At 34.3% G+C, this 16429-nt stretch overlaps 1 protein-coding gene across 1 annotated transcript in view; it reads right to left on the reverse strand.

Moving 5' to 3' along the window:
* Positions 1 to 3373, reverse strand: part of LOC126965450 (organic cation transporter protein-like) — a 52305-nt gene extending 48932 nt beyond the window's left edge. The window contains exon 1 of the mRNA XM_050809075.1: positions 3291 to 3373. The gene's annotated coding sequence lies outside the window, so the exon portion shown is untranslated. The remainder of the gene's footprint in view (positions 1 to 3290) is intronic.
* Between the last annotated feature and the right edge of the window lie 13056 nt (positions 3374 to 16429).

A 16429-nucleotide genomic window follows, 5' to 3' on the forward strand; every position in this document is an offset into this window, starting at 1 on the left:
CACAATTTGTCTACAGAACATTTATAACAGTACTTAGTAGTACATATTTTTAAAGGTAAATCTTAAATTTAATTGTTATCCAAGTAGGTATAATTTATAAAAGTTTTTTTTCACAAATACGATTGTCAGCATAAGCCTTTATAAAATAAAATAAAATATTTAAAAATATGACTTTTTATTTTTTCCTTTTTAATTGTATGCATATTTTGGCCCGTTTTATGGACTTTCGTGCACATTTTAGGTATTTACTTGCATATTTGCATGCATATTTTGGGCATTTTTTGTAGCATATAATTCGTTCTCTAGTTATTATTACCGATCTGGTCAAGATCACCGGTATACGTTGGATGAGGGCAGCGCAGAACCGATCGTCGTGGAGGCTTTTGTCCAGCAATGGACGTCTTCCGTTTGATGATAATGATAATTAACTTTTGACACAACGAAGTCTATCCGGGCAGCTAGTACGAAATATATTGGTATCATATTTCATTAACCCAATTTGGTAGTTAATCAAGAGAACATATGACGTAACAACAGCGTACGTATATTAAACATGCGTTCACTGAGTAACATAACAACTGCAAACCTCTTGTTTTTCAATTCTGTTAAAAATAATAAATTAAATTGCAAAATAAATAATTAAAATGTATTCATTGATAGGTCCTATTATGTAGAATTACCACGTATTACTAAATTACACATTGTATTCCTCAGATGTGACATATAATAAATGAACAATATATTCATTTTACTAAGATGTCAGAAACATAAAAGACAATTGAATGTCCCACAGGCCATAATAATAATACATTCGTATGAATTATTAGATGTAACTGTTGAAACGTTTAAATCTTCTCTAATATACAAAATTCTCGTTCCATGGTGTTTAACATTGAACTCCTCCGAAACGGCTTGACCGATTCTCATGCAATTTTGAGTGCATATTGGGTAGGTCTGAGAATCGGACAACATCTATTTTTCATCCCCCAAAATGTTAAGGGTGGTCTACACGAATTTTTTTTTAATTTTTTTACATTTTTCTTAAATTTGTTTGATTATTAGTCAGCATTAAAAAATACATACAACTTCAAATTTTCACCCATCTACGATCAACAGTTAATTTTGTATCGCGATTTTAATATCGACAATACAACGTTTGCTAGGTTAGCTAGTAATATATATATTACTAGCGGACCCGACAGACGTTGTCCTGTGCACACGTCTTAAATTTTAAAAATCGGTCCAGTCGTTAGGTAGAGTTCACTAACATACACATGGGCAGGAGACTTATATGTGGACTGTAATGAGAATCTAAACAAATCTCAAATTCACTGGATAACACAAAAAATCATTTTAATCGTTCCAGCCATTTTGGAGGTAGTTCATTAGTGAATCTAAGCCATCCTTGAATCTACTTGAACACACACAAAAAAATTCATTCAAATCGGTCCAGCCGTTTAGGAGGAGTTCTCTGTCAACACACGTACAGAAGAATTATATATATAAAGATATTCAATGTTTTCTCAATATGATTGTTCTAAGTGGCTAACCACTGAATCTAACGTTTAAAATTGTAAAAGTTTCATCAAGATCGGTTTACTTAGTGTACTTCAGTTATATTCACAGCATCATGACGTACGGTATTTTACTGTGGCGTCATGCTGCTAACATTGATATAGTGTTTGCTCTACAAAAGAGAGCTGTTCGAGCTATATATCAACTTGGTTATAGACAGTCTCTCAAAGAAAAAATTAAAGAAATAAATATTATGACTGTTCATTGTCAGTACATTTATGAAAATTTAATATACGTTCACAAAAATCGTCACCTTTTTGCCCTTAATAGTGATTTTCATTATTATAACACTAGAAATAAGGGATTGCTTGTAATGCTGGGAGAGTTTCTTGTGCCGCTTCTTCTCTCTCGGAGCGCAATTTGTTTCCGAATGGGTAGTAGTATCTATCATATTAGAAATGACATCAAAAATAATTCTTAAAGAATCAATTTTGAGAAAATAATAATGCCTTTTATGTCTTTTTATGCCTTTTAGAATAATACAGGTGACACTGTTATACAAACAGACAAACATTCACTTTTTTAACTTTCGTCAACGAAAATACTTTTTCAGGTTTATTACTATAGGTTTTTGTAGTAGTGTTGCCGAACCTTGCTCATGACTTGATATATATTATGTACAATGGAGAAATTAAATAAACACATGGAAAGAACTACTAAACCCTAATCATCATCATCATCAGCTGGAAGACGTCCACTGCTGGACAAAGTCCTCCTCCAAAGATTTCCACTACGATCGGTCCTGCGCTGCCCTCATCCAACGTATTACGGCGATCTTGACTTATTTATTTATCTTGATCGTAATCAGAAAAATCAATCAAATACATAATTCATCTAAATAAATCAATTTTCAATTATATCATTTCGGAGCACCCTGTAAGAAATCTAGTAGCCGCGCGCTAGTGTAGGCACTGACACATACTTTGCGCCGTCTTATGCGACAACGTAAGGATGATTAAAATTTTGTTTTTTTTTTTAAGTAAGTGTTTGAAAATTTCAATTCAGTACTTTAAATTTTGGAATAATTTTTTTACGATTAAGGTTTATTTAATGCCGCCATTATAGTGCCATATATTGTTACTGTTGTCATATATTTTGTTAACATTTATTTTGTGTATCACTGAATATATTGAACATGATCATCCTCCGACTCGGAATTGGCTGATTCTCGAGGAGCTATGACCATAATTTTTTTGAAGGGCTATGTCGCTCTTTCCTTCAAGGTTGATTGTAGCTAGACGTTAAACACCAAAACTTTGTAAGGGGATAAATTTGAAAATTACGTATTCTCACTTTGATGAACTATATATGGTATATATAGTATGCAATTGTTTAACCCTTATAAACAACTAATAAATATATATATATTGAAAAAATCTATTTTAATCGAGTATAAAATTCGGTTTCATATCAACCGTTATTTAAATACATCTAGTATGAATTTAATGATATCGCAGCAAAACATGAAACTTGTTCGGAAAATTGTGAGCTTACGGATTTCAGCATGGGTGCTAATTCGAGTGAAATCTGACATATTTTAATATTTAGAAAACCTTTAAAATATGTACGTATATATAATATACTTAATATATAAAAAAAAAATTTGGCTATATTAAAATACATAAACACACAATTCATTCTAAATTCAAAATCAAACATCGTCCATTTTGTAATCATAATATTTTTTAAATTCATTTATATGGCAAAATGCTCACCGATTATTCAGCCAACCTAAACTGTTTGAAACTTAAGAAAAAACAGAACAGACGAACAAATCGCGGCAAACGCGCTACGCGACTACCGAACGACTGATCCAAGTTATTAACCTTGCTTCTTAAATAACAATATTCTATCATTGAAGCTAGAATGCAATTTTGTTTGTATGAGAGTTGTTCGAAGGATAAGAACTTTAAGTACTATTATTTATAAGCTCTGTGGGTCTCCGCAGATTCGGTCCGTAATGTAGACGTAACATCTAGTGGACCCGACATGCAGTCTAGCGAAACTCTCTACGAAAAAGGGGATTCACTCGATTGTATGAAACGTGCAGTCATTGACAGATTCACAGAAGACGGCTATTATCTTGTGTAAAAAAGGAGATCGAAAACCGAAATCCACTACGTTTTAAGCAACTGTTCGTTTTCAAACTTAGCCGGAGTATACTTCGTGGCCAATCAGTAAACCTGTATAGCCGAGTGGCTAGCGATCCTACCTACTAAGCTAGAGGTCCCGGGTTCGAATCCCGGTAGGTGCAAGCATTTATATGATGAATATGGATGTTTGTTTCCGAGTCATGGATGTTTATATGTATTTATGTATGTTTAAGTAAGTATATTGTATTAAATAAATCGTTGTCTTGTACCACAACACAGGCTATATGCCTAATTTGGGGCAAGATATTTTGTGTATAAGTGTGTCAATATTATTATTATTATTATTAATCACCATACTGTATTGTATGTTTATTCTACTTTGGTGATTCTATACAGGAAGTTATCAAACAAACACATACGGATCTCAACCGTCTTAACATGTGGTTTCAAAGTAACCTTCTGATGATTAATGTTGACAAGACAAATTACGTTATTTTTGCGGCCAAACATAAAAAGGTACCGGATTTTGAACCATTATGCATAAATAATCAAGTGATATCCAAGAAAACAAGTGAAAAATATCCGGATCTCATACTCGACAATCAACTAAACTGGAAGCCACATATTGAGAAGGTTTGTTCTACGTTACGATCTCTTACAGGTGCGAAATAATCATATTCTAGTCCCAGGCTGTCCCATACAAAGACAGAGCCATTTTTTTTATAAAACATTTAAATTTATTTATAGGTAATGTCTGAACAGTGATTGGGACTTTATTATAATTACCCTTAAAGCTATTACGTATCTTGTCCGTCTGTTTAAACATAGGGCGTACTACTTCCAACTTTCAAGTTGCCCAGGCCTATAGGCGGGTAACACACCTCTTGCTCAAAAATAAAACAATGCCAAACAAGGGCAACAATATGCAAATGACAGTATTTGCATTAAAAGATTTAAAAAACAAGTTATCTTTCTGTGCTTTTAATGTACTTATAAAAGTATGAATAATGGGCGCAAAACATACCTAGCTCACCACTCGGATCCGAGTAGGGCGGTATAGTAGCGGCGCCTTTTACTGGGATCCGAGCAAGCTTCCTGTTCTTTTTGTAGAAGTTAGTAAACCGCCGGCGTTTGAGGCGAGTCAAGGTTCCTTTGCGAAGTTACGAAAACGAGTATACATTTATCCATATTTTCAAACATTCATATGTAATTAATCATAATTCGCCTTAAAAAGATTTGATTCCCATCTATTTTTTTTTTATTTTTTTTTGTAGACAGTGAATGTGTTAAACAACCTATGTGCGACCTTTAATACAAAAGTTAAATAAGTTAGTATCTTGTCAGACTCTACTTATCAATTACTTTCTAATTGTAATAAGTTATATAATTACGTGTCCGAGGTTGTCACCTTGTTGTACTGGTAATAGGGAGAGGTAATTATCAAGTGATTTCAATCGTTACTTTCATTGCTAGTTAAGAGGTCGATTATGTCACATGGTGATTTAATCCATGACCTTAGGGTCACAAAGGCAAAGGACTAGTTTATTATTTTAATTATAATCTTTTTACATGGATGAGGAGGACAAACGAGTGTACGGATCACCTGATTTTAAGTTATCACCTCCACCCCGATTCTCTTGTAACAACAGAAGGAATCACAAATTCAAATTCAAATATTTTTATTCAAAATAGGATTAGCCGCAGATTAGCCCAACAAAAGACTTACTAACTCGACCCAACCGAGTAGTAGGCATAATAAATTTTATGTTTGTTCCTCGTGTTAACATTATGAATGTCACAGTTTCTAGAAAAATCCTGAATGTGCTTATGAACATACAGAACATTATCAAAAATGTATTGAGAAGCAACAGTCAAAATGTTTATTTCTTTAAAATTTTCTCTTAATGATTCTTTAGGACCTAGGTTATAAATCGCGCGAATAGCCCTCTTCTGCAGCACAAAGACAGTATTAATATCGGCCGCACAGCCCCATAACAATATACCATAGGACATAATACTATGAAAATAACTAAAGTATACTAATCTCGCCGTATCTATGTCAGTTAACCGTCTAATTTTCTTAACCGCATATGCTGCAGAACTAAGCCTATTCGCCAATCCTTCAATATGGGGGCCCCACTGCAATTTGGTATAAAGAGTTATGCCAAGAAATTCAGCAGAGCAAAGCAGATTCCACTGGTTTTATCACCTCTCCATTTAATAAAATATTCGCATCTACATTTTTTACATTTGGCGCCGTGAATTTAATTTATTTGGTTTTATGACTATTTAACAATAAGTTATTGGCGCTAAACCAGTACATGATGTCAGATAGAGCATTGTTTACTTCGTCATAAAACTTGGCTTCATTTCACTTTGAATATAAGTGAAGTGGCATTCGCAAACAATACCACCTTGTGTTTTTTTTCTACAAGGTTAGGTAGATCATTTATATAAATCAGGAAGAGGAAGGGTCCAAGAATAGACCCTTGTGGTACCCCCATACCGAGAGGAGTCCCAGGAGATCTTCTGCCATTTACCTCGACCCTCTGAATCCTATTATTTAAATATGAGATCAGAAGATCGAGTGCATATCCTCTTATACCATAGTGACATAGCTTCCTGACCAGCGTTGAATGTTGAACACAATCAAAAGCCTTAGATAAATCACAGAAGATACCAAGTGCATTCTGTGATTCCTCCCAGGCCTCAAAAATATTCCTGATGAGTTCAACACCTGCATCCGTAGTCGAGCCCCTAGTAAAGCCAAATTGTTTTATATGAAGTAACTTATAAGTGTTAAAGTGAGTAAGCATTTGGCTTAAAATATTTTTTTCAAAAATTTTGCTTAGGGTGGGCAACACTGAAACAAGGCGATAGTTATTCGGGTCAGAAGTGAGTCCCGATTTAAATATTGGTGTAATTTTACTATAAGTACTTCAGAAGGTCAGGAAACACGCCATGTTCAATACAGCTATTAAAAACTAGTGCTAGATATGGTGCTATGACGTCAATAACAGAACTTATTATTTTTACAGATATGCCCCATATATCAGCAGTTTTTTTCATTTCTAAGAATATGAAAGTTTTAATTATTTCTGCTGGGCTAACAACACTGAATTTGAAATTTTGTTTACATTCCTTGACATTTTCCAAAAGAAGTGACTCGGCAACACTGGTGGAGGAGACAAGGGTGCTTGAGATGGAAACTGGAATGCCAGAAAAAAAAATTCTCAAAAGCAGAAGCTACTTCCTGCTCAGAGTGGATTTTTGTATTGTTTATTATTAGATTATATTCAAACTTGCAATCTTTCGCTCTCCCTGATTCCCAGTTAATAACTTTCCAAGTCATTTTTATTTTATTTGAAGCATTTTTAATTATTTCTCTAATATGCATTTACTTTACTACATACTTTCTTAAATAATTTTGAATATTTTTTCACATATACAATATGATTACATGATGATCTCTCACTAAATAGTTCATATAACTGTTGTTCCTATGAATACCAGCTGTTGCCCAGTTGTTAAATGACAAGAGACCACCCAAGTTGACTGTCTTTGAAGTAAATATAGAAGCAAACTCTGTTTTAATTATTTTAAATAACTTACCATACATCTCATTTGGAGTACTGTTATAATTCAAATACAAGTTTGAGAGTTTTTCCGAAACATTGCTTCTATATTTCTCCATTCGCCTATTGTTTACCGGAACAAACATAAACTTTTTAGTTGAAGTACATTTGTTTAGTTCAATATTAAAAGAGGCTTATTGACCAAAGTGGTCTGAGCTCAGTTTACTAATTATTGATTGAGAAATAGGTTTATAATTAGTAAAAATATTATCAATACAGCTTTTAGAGGTGCTGGTTACTCTAGTAGGTTCTAAGAAAATATTTGATAAATTATATTATTTAAACAAAGATTTGAATCTAATACTTGTGGCGGATTCTTCTAATAAGTTAATATTTAAGTCACCACAAATCATAATATATTTCTTAGATTCAGATAATTTTGATAGAACCTCCTCCAATACACTCATAAATAACTCATATAATGCATCGGGGGTCTGTATATACTTACAACAATGGCACACTCAAGCTCTGCACAGGCTATTTCAATGGTTCAAACGTTCAACAGAGAGGCCCACAATATCTTTACGGTCTTTGAATTTAAATGATTTACTTATAAGTATAACAGAGCCGCCACGTGTTGCCTTTTCTCTGCTAAACACACTTGCCACCCGATGACCACTGGAGTTAAAAATGAGCTCACATTTTCTAAGCCAGTGTTCAGTAAGACATAAGATATCAATATTTTCATGGTTCATTAGTAACTCCAGTTCCAGTTCTTTACCTAACAATCCTTGCATATTTTGGTGCATTAGGTTTATGACTTTTATTATGTTTACTATTACTTGTACGTTGTGTATTTATATTGCTAGAGGAGTCCCATATTGTCTTATTGACTAATTTAAATATTTTGGAACACATTCCAAACCAGAAACTAAACTATAAGACTGCTCAATAGAAGCATTGTTAATCAAATAATTACTTTGCTCAATAGGAGCAGAGTCAAACAAGCTATTACACTGCTCAATAGTAGCGTTGCCGGCCTGTAAGAAATGTGAACACGCTTTTTTTTTAATATACCCATGTCGTTCTGCATACTCTGCATAAAGAAGCTCATTCCGCAGCTTTGTTGTAAGTGGAAGAAAAAACCGCACTGTGGAGGAACGCCTCCCATCCAGATAGTGGCAATGATATCCTAATTTGTGGCGTCCAAAAATATGATATTAGTGGGAGTTTAAGACTTTACTAGCAGTTGAACAAACTATGTATATTCAAATTCGGATTGTTATATTTTTATTCAAAACTAGCTGACCCGGAAAACGTTGTTTTGCCATATAATTTATTTTTAGGGTTCCACGGGTTTTTCTCCGACGTATTTTACAAATATAACTACTATGACAAAGTATTTCCTTTTTGGGTTAATATTATATAGTATAATAACATATATATATATTCATATATATATATATATATATATGAACACTCACAAATTTTTGAATTACTATACGTAACAAAATTTTAAAAATCGGTTTAGTAGATCCAGAGATAGAGGTCGGCAATGTTCTTGTGATTCCTCTGGTGTTGCAAGAGAACATTCTCTGCGCGGCGGTGATCACTTAACACCAGGTAGCCCGTACGCTCTTTAGTCCTCTTTTTCCATAAAAAAAAGATTATCGTCTAATTGTGATAATGATTTTAAATGAAAGAAAGTATTGTCTTTTTTCATAAATTTTTCAATGATTTTATATTATTCTGCGATTCGGAACGGAGGCAAATCCAACAAATTAAAAATCATGAAAATCAGTCGAGCCGTTCTCCAGATGAGAGATTTTTACAGGTTCATACATCCAGACATGCATACATTCTTACATACTTTCGTATTTATAATAAGAGTCGATACTTCTTTGGAATGCCAAAAGGTAGGGCTGAGATTTTCACAGGGTTGTAAGATTAAGTTAAGTATGTATCGATGTACCTATATATTATGTCTGAGCTAAATGACCTGTCATTCGCACTTTTTGCCTCAGGTGGAAATGATGTCCGTCACACACAATTGATTTAATGTGAATGACGCCATGCTGGGCTATATTTTTGTAATTTTTTACTTTCTCGCGGGAACCCGTTGCTTTTATGGGATTTTTAAATTTTATAATACTTACACATTGCTTTACAGGCAATATAAGGTATCAAATTGACAAATTTTACTAAATTAGGTGCATAAGTTGTGTAGTACTAAGCTACATAACATACTATAGTATTTAAGTAAGTAAGTATATCTTTATTTGGAACAAACACTACAAATTCACGTGAACATTTACAAAATATAATAAATAATTAATACTAAAGTAAGGCTTATTCTATATCAACATAATAAGGTGGTGTTTGCAGTGTTATGTCCCAAAAAGGTTTGCTACTCAGCATATTAGTTGGGTATCACCCAACACTGATTTTCAGTAGCTACCTTCAATAAGGCGGCCGTCGCGATTACAGCCACAAGTGGTTCCATTATTAAATATAATAATTATGTAATAAATAAATAAATGATAGTACTCAGTAGTGTAGGGTAAAAAAATAATATTAGTAGATGGCTAGGTCGTAACAGTTATAAATTAGATATATATTGATTATATAATATACAGAATTCTGTGTGTCCCGGTGTTTCTTACCAAATTCCTCCGAAACGGCTGCATCAATTTGTATGAAATTTTGTGTGCATACCGGTTTTTTTATAATAATTATTATTTTTTATTTTATATGCCAAAATAAAGTTTGCGAGATCAGTTAATAGATATATACATATACAAATAAATAAATAATTAACAGTATTTTATATTTAAAAAAAAAGTATAATATATAGATATTTATACATACATTTACATATTAAATAAATTCATTGAAACTATGAAAGAGATTTGCGGCGTGATTTTTTTTTTATCTACATATTAAGATTTATTTTGAGAGAGGCCCGACTGAAGTGTAAACAAATACATTTTATATTTATTTCTAAACGCATAAACACTATGTATATTACGAAGGGGAGGAGGTAAGTCATTTCATATTTTAGCGTAATTATAACAAAAGCCTCCTTCGAATGCCGCTGACCGGTGTGGTGGTACACAGAGCAGGTAAGGAGAAGCTCTAGTGTGATACTTGCAAGTGTCAGCAGACCATCGTAACTTGGTATAAAGATATTGTGGAATTTTGTATTTTATAACCCCAAAAAGATGAGTGCCGAAATGCAATTGTCTCCGATATTCCATTTTAAGCATTTTAGCATTATTTAGATATGGTGAGACATGTTCACGAGGAGGGATTTTAAAACAATATCTAGCGCAGGCATTTTGTACCCGCTGAATAAGATTTTTAGTTCTTGCTAAGAGTCTGTGACTTATAACTGCATCGGCATAATTAAATTTAGATAGAACTAGACTCTCACAAAGCTTGATACGTGTCCCTACATTCAAGTAATTCCGAATATTATATAAAATTTTAAGTCGATAGAAACAGTTTCGAACGGTAGTGAGCGTATGCTTCTCAAATCTTAACTGTTCGTCCATTAATAAACCCAAGTTACGTGCTTCACTAACTCTTTCGATACTTTTCCCATTTATTTGAAGTAATGGATGCTGTTGGCCAATTTTATTTTTCCCACTCGTTAGTTTTCCAGGATGAAAAGTATCCAAGATGTTGACCGGCAATATAATTATCAAAATGCCAAATTTTATTAAATTATGTGTATAAGTTATTGTTTACTAAGCAATATAAGTTACTTTACTAATTAGTTATCCCACGGGAACTCTTTAATTTTCGGGGATGAAAAGTATTTAAAGTGTTCACCGGCAACAACTTAAACATCAACATGCCAAAATTTATTAAATAATGTGCATAAGTTGGCGTGTACTACACTATATAAGTAAGTAGAGGTTTTAACTGTCCCACGGGATCTCTTTAATTTTCCGGGATGAAGAGTATCTAAGGTGTTGACCGGCAATATAAAGTATCAACATGTCAAATTATGTGCATACGTTGCTGTGTACTACGCTATATAGGTAAGTAGAGGTTCTTAACTATCCCACGGGAGCTCTTTAATTTTCCGGCATGAAGAGTATCTTAGATGTTGACCGGCAATATAAGGCATCAACATGCCAAATTTTATTAAATAATGTGCATAAGTTGTTGTGTACTACGCTATATAAGTTAGTAGAGGTTTTGAACTTTCCCACGGGAACTCTTTAATTTTCCGGGATGAAAAGTATCTAAGATGTTGACCGGGGATGTAAGGTACCATTGTGCAAAATTTCAATTAAATCGGTCCAACAGTTTCAGAGATTAGCCCGTACAAACAGACAGAGAAATAAGAAATTCCAAAAAAATCGAGACTTGTTCTATTTCTCTTCTCACATCCCCCTGACTCGCTTTTAATTTTTTTTTTTCCTTGTACAGAAATTTGATCTCTATAGATTTGTTATAAGTATAAATAGAATTTAAATCAATTATTAAATGTCAAACACTACCATCCATTCGAAAATGTATCGCTCAGACTTGATGCATATATATATATATATATTCAAATGAAAGAACGGGCGCGAGAAACTCTGCGAGATTCTTGTAAAATTTCCTTACAATAAAATTGATTAAATACCCTTTTATAAAATTCGCAACACAATTGTTTTGTAGATTTTTGGAATCATGTTTCACGATTCCAGAGTAAAAGTTATTTTTCTCTGCTAATGATGTATAAAAAGTACGAAAAATGAGTTATTTAATTTGTACTAAAATTCATGGACGATGAGGGACTCGAACCAGTACCTCTCGGGTTCCGTCTGAGCGCTCTTACCAACTGAGCCAACTACGCACATGTCCGCTCAGGATAATTGAGAAAGCAAAAATTGCGTTACACTATCCAATGCCGTTACACACGACACGGCAATGATTCATCTGAGCAAGGTATGAAAAGACAGAAATATTAGCACAATTCGAACTAAAACACTCCTGGTTCACACTCTTGTCTTTTCCATTGCTCTAAACGGCGCAGAGACATGGACTTTTAGGGCTGCTGATACAAAATCAACCCCCTTAAAATGTGGTCCCTCATCTATATCTATATCCTAAAGCAGCGCAAGATAGAGAATGCTTATCGTCTGTACACGGTCTGCTAACAGCGCATAGTGCGATACTTCCGCCATGTTGCACGCAGAGGAGCCGAAAACCTTGAGGATTTGATGGTGACGGGGAAAATATAGTGTAAAAGACGTACCTAGACCTACCTACGCACTCCAATTGGTGAAAAAAAAAAGGAAAAGGAAACAAATCTCCATGTAATGTTCTTAGTCATTACCAATTAGTGTGTTTGTTAATCGTCAACTCAACCGATAATTCAGTTGGTTTTCTAGGCTTCAAGTGAACAAAGTCTTGAAAAATATTTACCCGTGGCTATAATAGAAGAATTGGCTGTAAGAGTAATTGAAGTGGCTCGAAGCACCTTTAGTAAAATGAAAAAGTACTGTGCAACCGTGATCTTAAGATTTCCTTGCGCACTCGTTTACTGCACTGTTACATCTGGCCCATACTTCTACACGGATGTGAGGCGTGGACTATTAAAGAAGACCTCAGAAAACGTAAAGAAGCTTTTGAAATGTGGGCATATAGACGTATGTTGGCCATAAGTTGGACCAACAAGGTCACAAATGTGGAAGTTCTGCGCCGCGTCAATCAATCAAAAACGCGAACTTATGCAAACTATCAAGATGAGGAAAGTCGCATATTTGGGGCACGTGGTTAGGCACGAGAGGTACAAACTCCTGCAACTCATCATGATGGGAAAAGTTGCCGGAAGAAGAGACGTGGGTCGCAGAAAAAAGTCTTGGCTGCGCAACATCCGAGAGTGGACTGGCATCGCGAGACAGACCGCCAACCTTCGCTAGTCGGAGAGGCACACGAAGAAGAAGAAGAAGATAATAGTACCCCTTCCTCTACTGGCAGAAAAAAATAGATAATTTTTTTTCCCGTGTGTTCCCCGGGGCGTCAAAAGAATAGGGGAGTCCCAGGCCTATGGGTGTCGTAAGAGGCGACTAAGGGCTTTTTAGAAGTGGGAGAGTCACGCTGTCGTCTTAGATTCTTTTATTGATTTTTCATAATTACAATAATAATAATCACAACAAAACACCCTTACTTCAATCTATAATACAGAAAAAAAAATATAAAAGACGTGTGGCACTCGGGGACTATAAATGATGAGAGCTCATTGCACTGTTTGATTTTGAGCAAAGATTTATTGCCTTTCCCATTTAAATAATTTAATATCATTTTCCTTTCTATATGTATAACTTTTATATTGTGTTACTTGCTGCTACGGAACCCTTCATGGACGAGTCCGACGCGCACTTGGCCGCTTTTTTTTTAATAATAACATCCTAGTGATGCTTGTTTTGCACACCGTAACAAAGCGACGATGTGACGTCATTGACATTATGATTATGGTCCAGAGATTATGTAACCGGGCAGTATGCTGCAATTAAATGTGAATAAACTTTGAAAAAAGGCCCTCTTGACTTTTAATACAAAATGTTAAGAAACTTGTTCTCCAACCAATTAAAACATAGAAGGAAGTGCCCTTACTTCCTTAGTATGATAACCAATGTCACACTTTGGAAATTAATAATTATGTATTCGCTATACAAATAATACAATGATGAAATTAGCTACCAATTATAAATGTTTCTTTAGTAAAAAGCTTTTTTATAGTCGTTCAAAATTAATTATTACAACTCGTGAATGTAGATATCTTTTAATGTCAGAATCAATCAGAATTGTTTCACATACTTCTTTCTTTCCTGCATTCCTTAGAAATAGATGAAAAATTCATATGCAACTGATGTCACTTTCTCAAGCAGTATACAAATGACTATTTAACATTATTATTTGTATAACAGCTAGAACCATTTAACCGCGTGCAACGGAGAGCTGCTCCATTTGTCGGAGAACCAAGCCTTTGTGAACAGCTGATCGCTTGGTCTCACATTCCTCTGGTGTTGCAGGGGAATGTGGGCGGTGGTGATCACTTAACATCAGGTGTTTTCAACATCGTTTGTTTGAAAAATTAACGCCTGGAGTTAAATTACGATGGTAATAGATTACTTACCGATTCTGTAGAGTAATTCTACGTTCACTTCAGCAAAGTTCCAAATATCACGCTATATAAATAGTACGCTATATCTTGTACGAGGCAAACTAGAGTATTGTTCTCATGCCTGGTCCCCTTGCTATAACATCCACATCAAAAGAAAAGAAAGAATTCAAATAAGTTTTTACGATATTTACGTCTTATAAATTTCATACACCCAGAATTTTGGACAACTACTGTAGCCGAAATCATCATCATTATCATCATAGCAGCCGGAAGACACCCATTGCTGGACAAAGGCCTGCTAAGTCCTGCGCTAACCTCATCCAACGTATTCCGGCGAACTTGACTTGGCTTACACACGCGTAACCTGGGTTATTATGCCGGCTTTAGTTCTTTAAAATACAGAGTTTGCAAGAGTGGCGCACATTGATAGACTTAAAATTCTTACATAAACTGTTTTGCAATTTAATTGATAGCCCAGACTTGCTGGTGACACTGTCTTAATGTACCTCGAAGTACCCCTCCAAGCCAAGGTCCATTTTGCACAAATGAAAGTAAATAAACCAAATAAACCTTGGTAAAAATTCTCCAATCGAGCAAACGTCAAAATATATTCTATATCGAGTACTCGTATCAACTGAAATTCATAAGACGAAAATATTGTTGTTTTGTATTGTACCTACTGAATTTTAAATTTAAACATTTCATACAGTTTTTTTATTAACATTATTAATTACTGTAGTAACCCCAATTATATAATATACTTAGTAAGAACGGTAACATTTAATGAATGATGTGTAACCCTGTAAGTTCTGTACACTTACATATATTTATTAAGTAAGTAAGTAGTTCATGTAATGGTGAGCAAATATATATATATATATTATTATATATATATATATATATATATATATATATATATATATATATATATATAGCATATTATGTTATTTGTGTGTGTGTGTTGAAATAAATGTTGAAATAATGGTAATGGTATAATCGGGCCAATTTCCGCAACTCGACGACTGCGCGCCTCTTTTGCGTGTGTAGGAATATATTTCTTATTCCTGCCACCATGCAGGCCATTTACAGGGCTGTCAGTAATGCTCATATAAAAAAGATGTTTATTATAGGGACCGTTCCCGGCTAGGGCCGCTGTTATCCGTTTAAGTTGGATTCTATTAAGCCTAATAAAGCGATTTGCCATACTGGCATCAATGTTGGGGAGTGTCTCCCATGTTTGTCTGCAGTCCTCTAATGATAACCATAGATTTTTGTGTTGGTTACTTGTGCGTTTCCGAATGTGGCTTTAATGCCAGTCAGATGGTAGAGGTAAGATGGGTTCTGGCCCTATGGCAGTAATATTTGAGCCTCGTCTTTCTAACTTATCTGCAATATCATTTCCACATGAGTTGCTATGACCTTTGATCCATTGTATAGTAACTTCGGTATGGCTACACACCTGATTTAGGGTTTTATGACATTCATAGATCATACCCATATATAAGTGGTGAAGTTGCTGTTCAGTGCCTGTAAAACGGACATACTGTCTGATAGTATGCGGATGGTGAAGTCTTTAACATTCCGTGACGCGATTTTTCGAACGGCCTCAAGTATTCATAAGCATTCAGCTTGAAACACTATGTTAAAGGTACCTAAGGGAAGTGCGATTTTTATGTTTAGATCATCGGAGAAAATGCCACAACCTGTTCCTAACTTGGTTTTTGAGCCGTCAGTGAATATTCTTAGGAAATAAATGGCTTTTCTTTCTTTGAAATACAAATTCAAATATTTTTTATTCAAAATAGGATTTACAATCACTCATTGATCGTCAAAAACTGCCACCCTTTCAAAATAATGTGCCTCACCTGAGAAGATATAAAAAAGCGCAAGTAATTCGCTTATGAGCTTACATAATTATTGAGAAGCAACAGTCAAAATGTTTATTTCTTTTAATGATTCTTTAGGACCTAGGTTATAAATAGCGCACATAGCCCTCTTCTGCAGCACAAAGATTGTATTAATGGCAATTGTTGGATTTCCTAATAAATAAATAAACATTT

This window comes from Leptidea sinapis, chromosome 7 (assembly GCF_905404315.1).
Source record: "Leptidea sinapis chromosome 7, ilLepSina1.1, whole genome shotgun sequence".
In the NCBI taxonomy this organism is placed as follows: Eukaryota; Metazoa; Arthropoda; class Insecta; order Lepidoptera; family Pieridae; genus Leptidea; species Leptidea sinapis.